At 33.3% G+C, this 8,466-nt stretch overlaps 1 pseudogene; it reads right to left on the bottom strand.

Moving 5' to 3' along the window:
* Positions 1-1,208: 1,208 nt before the first annotated feature.
* LOC109446355 (protein EURL homolog) lies at positions 1,209-2,213 on the bottom strand (annotated as a pseudogene).
* Positions 2,214-8,466: the final 6,253 nt, after the last annotated feature.

Below are 8,466 nucleotides of genomic sequence, written 5' to 3'. Positions count from 1 at the left end.
ATTCAACATTATTTTTAACATCTCCCATGTTGATCTATCTGGAACTGCACCAGCATGATAAGCATCTTATTATCAACAGATACTTAGGTTGATCCAAATTTTCCAAGAGTACAATTATTTCTGCAATGCAAGTCCTTGCTTAGCTGTCTTTTTTCTTCTGGAGTATGTTTCCAGACATAAAATTATCGGATTCTTGGATACACACATTTGCAAGTCTGCTAGATATTTCCACATTGCTTTTCTTTAATTTTTTTAGAAAAAAAAATAATGTGTTTTATTTTCTTGACTATTTGCTTTAAAAAGTTATTAATTTCTCTTTCACAAGTTATTGGAAGTCAAACAATCCAACTAGATCAATTTCTACTTTGAAATACATTTATATTTGGAAAACAAGGTAATAGTTGCAAAAACAGTGTCTTACGAGCATAAAATGCAGTTATCTGAAATACGGGTAACATTCACATATGAAAGTGTAACCATAATATATGGAGGCATTCAAATACACATTTATAAAGAGAATGGAAAGGTACCTAAAATAGCATTTTTATATATAAAATTTTCATACTAAACTATTGCTCATAATAAATAAGAGGTAATATTATGAATTCCATTTCCCTCTTAAAATTTATCTTTAGTAGGTTAGACTAATCTAAGGAGTTTGTTAACCTTCTATTGTTTTGAAAGGTGAATTACATTAAACTGTGTTTAATAAAAATCACACTTTAACAGTATGTTTCAGTAGTTACATGTGGTAAAAATTAGGGAGGGTCATTTAGTAATTTTGGAAAAAATGATTCCCTAAATAAACCAAAATGATTAACCCTGGAAGACCAGAATGTAATGATTTTTTTTTTTTTTTTTTTGGCAAAGATGTTAAATAGTGCCAAAAAATGAAGAAACAAAAACTCATAGTAATCGACAACAGTTTAGTGGTTACCAGAGAGTAAGGGGGGAGGGGGTGGTTGATGAAGATAATGGGGATCAAATATATGGTGATGGAAAGAGAACTGACTCTGTCTGGGTGGTGAACACATAATGTGATATGTAGATGATGTATTACAGAATTGTATACCTGAAATCTATGTAACTTTACTAACAATTGTCACCCCAATAAATTTTAATTTAAATAAATAAATAAATATACTGCTTTTCAGTTTTGCAGGTTTAATGACCATAAAAAAAATGGACCATCATTTTCTTCAACTTCTTCAAAGGTGCATGACTAGCAGACCAGTAAATGGGAGGGCATAGGAATTAAGTGTAAGTTTAGTGCAGTTGTTTATGGGTAGGTGTGACTTCATTCCTGTTGGCCCCACTGGCAGACACGGTAATGTGGAATAGTTTTTGCAAAGGTGTTCCTTCGCAGCGTGGTGAACATGGAGCTCTGAGGCTAATGAATCTTTTTCTTGCACTCCCTGTATTAATTCTTCAACAACTTTCTGTATTTGCTGTCGCAGCTTTGTATTCAGTCCCTTGACCTCACCAAAGTCATCAAATTTAATTCCTCTCTGCTGTAATGTGGATGCAGGGTCAGGACGTTAGCCTCTGGATTAGAGATTATCTCTTCTTTTTTCTGTGCCTGATTGTAACCATGAGGCCACAATACACTACTGTGGCATAAAGCGGCACCTGAATCTTGTGACAGAGCAAGCCCCAAATCCATGTTTTCCCTCTGTTCCAATATTCTTTGCGTACAGTCTGTGAGGTTACCCACGCTACCATCTATCCACTTTGCAAAATACTTTGGTGGTTGGGAGTCAAACAGTAGGAGTAATTTTTTATCTGACTTATGCCTGAAAATTTCTTATTTTATGCATAATGTACAATCCAGTTTAGCTTCTTACTCAAAATGGTTTTAACTTCTTTTTTTTTAAATTAAAGTTTATTGGGGTGAAAATTGTTAGTAAAGTTACATAGGTTTCAGGTGTACAATTCTGCAATACATCATCAGTATATCACATTGTGTGTTCACCACGCAGAGTCAGTTCTCCTTCCATCACCATATATTTGATCCTTTTTACCCTCATCTACCACCCCCTCTCCTCTTAGGGGTGGTTTTAACTCCTTCGTAAGTACTTTTTGAAAGCTTAGATGGAGGACAATCCCGGTTTGCAATCAAATGGTATTTTTCAAAGCAGTCTTTACAGCCCCTTTCACGATCTGGTGTGCAAAAGATTAGATTTTAGTACTCCTTCAATATTTAGCTCACACATGAAAACATGCATATTAAATGAATTAAACTTATAGACATAAACAATTAAGAAATAAATTATCTGATAATTCCATTACATTAAGATGACCACTTTTAAAAGTTTGGTCACATAATTTTCCATTTTTTTTCCCTAAGTATATGCTAATTATATATACTACAATAAAATTATGCATAAATTACATAAAAATGAGACAGTAGCTGGAGGGTAACTGAAGTCAAGAGATGGTTTTTGAAATGAAAGAAATAACTGCAGTATAGAGAGAAAAAAATGGATAATGTAGAGGGGAATTGGTAGAAAAGTGTCCTTGAATATGTAACAGGAGATGGGATCAAGTATCCTATTGGAGAACATGGACAGTTTATCTACAGTGTCAAGAAGGAAGGCAAATTTTCAGGGTGGGGAATACGTTAGTTGGGCACATGTGATAGTAGAGGTTTGTGGAAGCCCTTTTCTGATTGTTACTGTTTTCTCAGTGGTCTAGGAAGTAAGATCATTAGCAAATATTGAATGAAGGGGAGGAGAGTCCGGAATTTTAATGAGAAAAAAGTGTAGTATTGAAAGAGTAGGAGAATGAATAGACCAGAAAAATAGTGATTTCTGGGCAGCTCTACGGGCTCATTTGAAGTTTGTGGTCATGAACTGAAAGTCAGTATGATTTATGTCTTTTTTTCTAGTCATGTTTACTTTGCAGGTGGAGAGCACATGGAAAGATAGATTGAGTTGGTCATGTTTTTACTCATCAAGTACATGAAGCAGGAAAGGGGTAAGGAAGGTGAGGCGTTACCATGAAATAATTATAATAATTGACTAGGGATATTAAATTGAATAAGGAGCAGGAGAGAGGGTGTATTTGGAACCAATGGCAAGAAAAGTACTTATCTATTAAGATAACTCATCTGTGCCAGGATGGGTTCACACCTTTGACATTGCAAGCATTATTGCTTCATCTATGAGTTATCTTTTTTTTCAAATGGTGTAGAACAAGTCAGGAAGAGAGGACTCAGCAGAAATCAACCCTACTGACACCTTGGTCTTAGACTTCCAACCTCCAGAATTGTAAGAAAATAACTTTCAGTTGTTTACCTCACCCAGTCTGTGGTACTTTGCTATGGCACCCTGAGCAAACTGATACACTCTCTCTTGAGAGGTTCAAAGACAGAAAAAGAAAATGAAATATGTATGACATTTGGAGCTAAAAAATGAGGTAAGGTACTTTGGGGCTTCACAGGGAGAAAGATCATTGCAGGACCATAACAAGAGCAGATGTTCAGTAATTAGTAGTTTTCCATGCCATATACCTGTCAAGGTCCTAAGGAAAATAATCCTGTCAAGCCCTAAGGAACGTAATTTAAATAACCTCTGGATATCAAATGTTTGCTTCACTTCATTTATTATTTATCAATTCATTGCCAGGAGCATTATTGAGACTCAAGTGTGTAGACAAAAGAAAGGAATTCTATCCATAAGAAACAAAATCTGAGAAGTGTTGAGATAGATATATAGACCCCTTAGCCTGTACAAGTCTGCACTTCATCCTTGACATGTATGGGTAGTTTGTCCCTTACATCTAGAGTAAATTTATGTCCCAGTTGCTCTGGTCATTTCCCAGTGTACACCTGTTATCCTGTCATCCTCTGATTAGTACCTCCCTTTACTCTAAAAGGCGTTCCAGTTTGGAAAATTATATCCAAACTAGTCACCAAGATGTAGCAATACATGCCAATGTTTTACCACAAATATTTTCTCCAACATTTATCATTTGAAACTAAATTTAAAAAACAGAGAGTACAGGTTTAATTTATATGTAAAATTTAAATAAAATCACAGCAATATATATGTGACATTTATTTATCCTCTTCCCAAAAGCATAGTTAGACATGCCACATTAAAATAAACTAACAAAAATATATGAATATTTAGAATATTTAGAGTATCAAATACAAGAAATACATTGCTTTCACAATAAAGAAGTTATCAAGGCTGTTTTATTTTCATACGAAAAAAATAGACCACTGCATTTTAATGTTATGAAAAAGCATCCATTTATACACAAAACAAAAAGTCTTGATTGTGTTGGGGAAGAAAAAAAGCTTTCCTCTACACTTCAGTGTTCTTTCAGTCAGTCTAATAATTAACTCTACATAAGACAGATTAACCAGAGAAAATAACCAAATTTAATTAGACAAATACATATGGTTCAAAGACAGAAAGCGAAATGAAAAATATATGACATTCGGAACTAAAGATGAGATAAAGTACTTTGAGGTGTCAGAGGATGAAAGGTCATTGCAGGAAGATAAGAAGACCAGATGTTCAGCAATTCGTACTTTTCCCTGCCATACATGTAGGTAAAAAAAAATAAAAAAAAGTTGTTTCTGATAATAACTCCTATCATGGACAAGGTCCCTAGTTTAAATTCTTTAAGGGAGAGGTAAAAGTTTCCCATGAGCCTGCAGGGTCTCGGTTGCCTTTAGCTCAAAATAATCTGCATATCACAGAGGCACATCTTGGGGTGACTTGTCCTGAACCCCTGCAATTTTTAAAACTTTTACATGAAAAGATCACAAATCTTTTGACAGAAATAAAGCTTTCCTCAATAAAGTGCTTTGTTTTGCTTAGTTTTAATGTGTGATATCCAATAAGCTCCATTTTAAAAATAGAAAAATGGATAAAAATAATAATACATAAGTACCTTCATTCTTAACAAGACAAATAAATATGATTCCCATTCCTTGGCTCAGTTTTCCCCAAAATCCATTCAAATACATGAATCACAGATGTTCCCATGGCAAGTCCTTAGAAATGTGAATGCAGGATAAAAAAAAAAAATATTTAAAAATAACTTGAATAAAAGACAGAAAAAAATTAAATGTGAAAAATATTATTACAGTTTTAACATTAGCAACAATGTTTGTGGAAGAGAATGAGCATCTCATTGAAATCCCAGGAGTGTAGGAGTGTGCAAGGTCACAATATATCATTTCTGAATGTGAGAGAAGAGAAGCTGTGAGGCTCTCACTTGGCAGATGACAAATATCCTCTAGGCTTTTCTAGATTAAAGACTGCCAAACATGAAATTTCTACATAAAGCTGTCAACTGATCTGTGGCACTATTGTGTTTCTACAGATTTCAGGAGAGATAGCCAAAAGAATGAAGCTAAAACACATGTAAAAAGATTAAAACCAGTTTTGAATATTTGGGAGCAAAGGAGGACAGGGATCTACAAATAGAACATTAAGTATGTTGAGAAAGAGGACACAAAATTTATATTGTACACTACAATTACTTGATTCCAAGTGACATTACAAAATTCAGCTCTATCTGCTATTTCTTATTCATGAACATTAAAAAAACTATAAGAGCTAAAATGGATCCTGGGTAAGTCAGCAAGGAGGTAGAATAAGGTTGGAGCTTGCACTCTAAGTTAGACACTCTTAAGCTTGAGTCTTAGCTGTGCAATGTACTCAGTGTTTGATTGTGGTAAGTTTGTGTATCTCTGTCTGTGTTAATAACCTTATCTGTAAAATGGGGATGATACCATCTACATAGTTTTATGATAAGTTTTAAATTAAGTAATATAATAAAAAAAAAGTTAGTGTGAAGGCTGGCATATGGTAAACACTAAAAATGCTTATTACTTGATTGTCCACTTGCTTAATTTGAAAATGTAGAAATTAAGCACCATAAAAATAAAAGACTTTTCCAATGTCACAAAAAAAAACATGGCCTGTTGATTTCTAGTGTTTTAGTGTTCTTATTGTCCTTACCGTCTTGGTGTGATACAACGCATGATAACTAAAATGTGGATTTATTTATTTTTTATAATTTATAAATGAGATTTATCAATTTTAATTGATAAACTCAAAAATTCCTATATGGTTTCAATTAAACTAATCATAGGGGTATAGATTACAAATATATTTTTGTCCAATGTCAAAACTCATCAAAAGGATCCATAACAGAGGAGAATCTTAATTATCAGGTAGACATAATGGTAGACTCTGTGGACATCTTTCTTTGCTCAACCAATCCAGTTCTTGCTCAAAGAGCCCATGAAAATAAAGTAGTCATGGCAAAAACTTTACAGTGGGAACCAGCATACACTAGATTAAACAAATAATTAAAATTACAGGTTATCACTAATGGAATAAATCAAAATCTTGTACCACCTGACAGAATTCAATGAGTTAAATGTAATATCACTTCTGTGATATCCATGCCAAAATATTTAACATGAAAATACTCTCAAGGAAACTTCTGACCAGTCCCTATGGGGGACACACTAGATAAATGATTAATCTGAAATTACATTCTGTTAACATAGAGTGAGAATAGATCAATTGTTGGGTGTTCTGTTATCATCAATATACCTTATCTTCTTTCTTTTCCTCCCCGTTCTCCTATTCTTTTTCAGGAAATATGAAGACTTGAGAGCAATAATAGGAAAAAGTTTCAATGTATTAGGAGTTTAATAAAAAAGAGTTAAATTAGATATATTTAAAAGCAGAAATAGTTTATTTTAAAGATGTCACGTTGTGGGTTTTTGTTTTATTTTACTTTTTTGAATTTTATTTTATTGTAGTTAAGAACATTTAACGTGAGATCTACGTGTACTTTTTTTTTTTTTAATTAAAGTTTATTAGGGTGACAATTGTTAGTAAAGTTACATAGATTTCAGGTGTACAATTCTGTATTACATCATCTATAAATCCCATTGTGTGTTCACCACCCAGAGTTAGTTCTCCTTTCATCACCATATATTTTATCCTCATTACCCTCATCTACCACCCCCTCCCCCCTTACCCTCTGGTAACCACTAAACTATTGTCTGTCTATGAGCTTTTGTTTCTTCATTTGTTTGTCTTTTTCCTTCATCATTTTCAATTTTATATACCACATATCAGTGAAATCATATGGTTCTCAACTTTTTCTGTAAAAATATATGGGCTCCGATATTCATTGCAGCTTTATTTACAGTGGCCAAGACCATGTTTTTGTTGTCTGGTTTCCATAAACAACCAAAGTGTCCTTCAATAGATGATTGGATAAAGAAGATGTGGTATATATACACAATAGGACACTATTCTGCCATAAGAAAAGATGAAATAGTGCCATTTGCAACAACATGGATGGATCTTGAAATTATTATGCTAAGTGAGATGTCACATTGTTATAAATTAAAAACTTTCCCACTGGCATCACCAACCTTTTTCACTTTGTAATTTCTATCTTGAATTAAGGAGAGATTATTTTGAATTATTGATACTGTTCTCAACACCTTTATAGAGAACTGTACACAATTCACTAATTTATTTTGAGGATAGTGGCAATGGTGATGATTATTATGATGCCAGTGATCTGACTGCAGACTAACAGGGATTGAAATTGGCTTAATAGGTGAAGAGCATACATTCCCTCTCCTTATCTGTTCCTCTCTCCACCTTCACACACTACTAACTTGAAATTGATTGAAAGACATATATTTATATTATTACATGGATAGTTATTGCCCTCTCCAAATCTTAATATAGTGATGGACAATTTTCCTAGAATAATTAGATAAAAGAAAACTATGCCCTATGTGTTAAATTTATATTTTAACAAAAACTCTAAAATCAGTAATCTATAGTTATACAATTATTTAAATGTGAAAAACAATCTTAAGCTGGAAACATTTTCTTATTTATACAGCAGTTACAATAGTCCAAAAACTATTTTTTTCTGAAACACTTATGAGTTGGAAACATGATGCCTCATCATTCCCAGATATATTAATTCTCTTAACAAGGATATTCTTTTACAGGACTGCATATATTACTACAATCAAAACCAGAAACTTAACACTGGTTACTACCATCTAATTACAGACCACATTCCAGTTTCTTCAAGTTTACTAATGTCCTTTAGAGCAAAGGATTCCACCTTAGGACCACATTTTACATTTCATTATCATGTCTCTTTGATTTCTTTCAACCAGGAAGAGTTTCTCAGCCTTTCGCTGACTTTCACAACATTAGTACCTTATTTATAGATTGCCCCCAAGTTGGGTTAGTCAGAAGTTGCCTCATGAGTATTTTCATGCTAAGCATTTTTGGCAGACTATTACAGAAGTGATCCTTGGTTTGTCTCGCTGTAGCCCATCAGGTGGTACAATATTTTGATTTATCCCATTACTGATGGTGTTATTTTTGATCATTTGGTTAAGCTTCTATATGCCAGTTTTCTCTCACTGTAAAGCCATTAATTTCTCCT

The sequence above is a fragment of the Rhinolophus sinicus genome, linkage group LG05 (genome assembly GCF_036562045.2).
Source record: "Rhinolophus sinicus isolate RSC01 linkage group LG05, ASM3656204v1, whole genome shotgun sequence".
In the NCBI taxonomy this organism is placed as follows: domain Eukaryota; kingdom Metazoa; phylum Chordata; class Mammalia; order Chiroptera; family Rhinolophidae; genus Rhinolophus; species Rhinolophus sinicus.
Note: the sequence above shows the minus strand (reverse complement) of the source record. Positions and strands in the feature narration are given on the sequence as shown.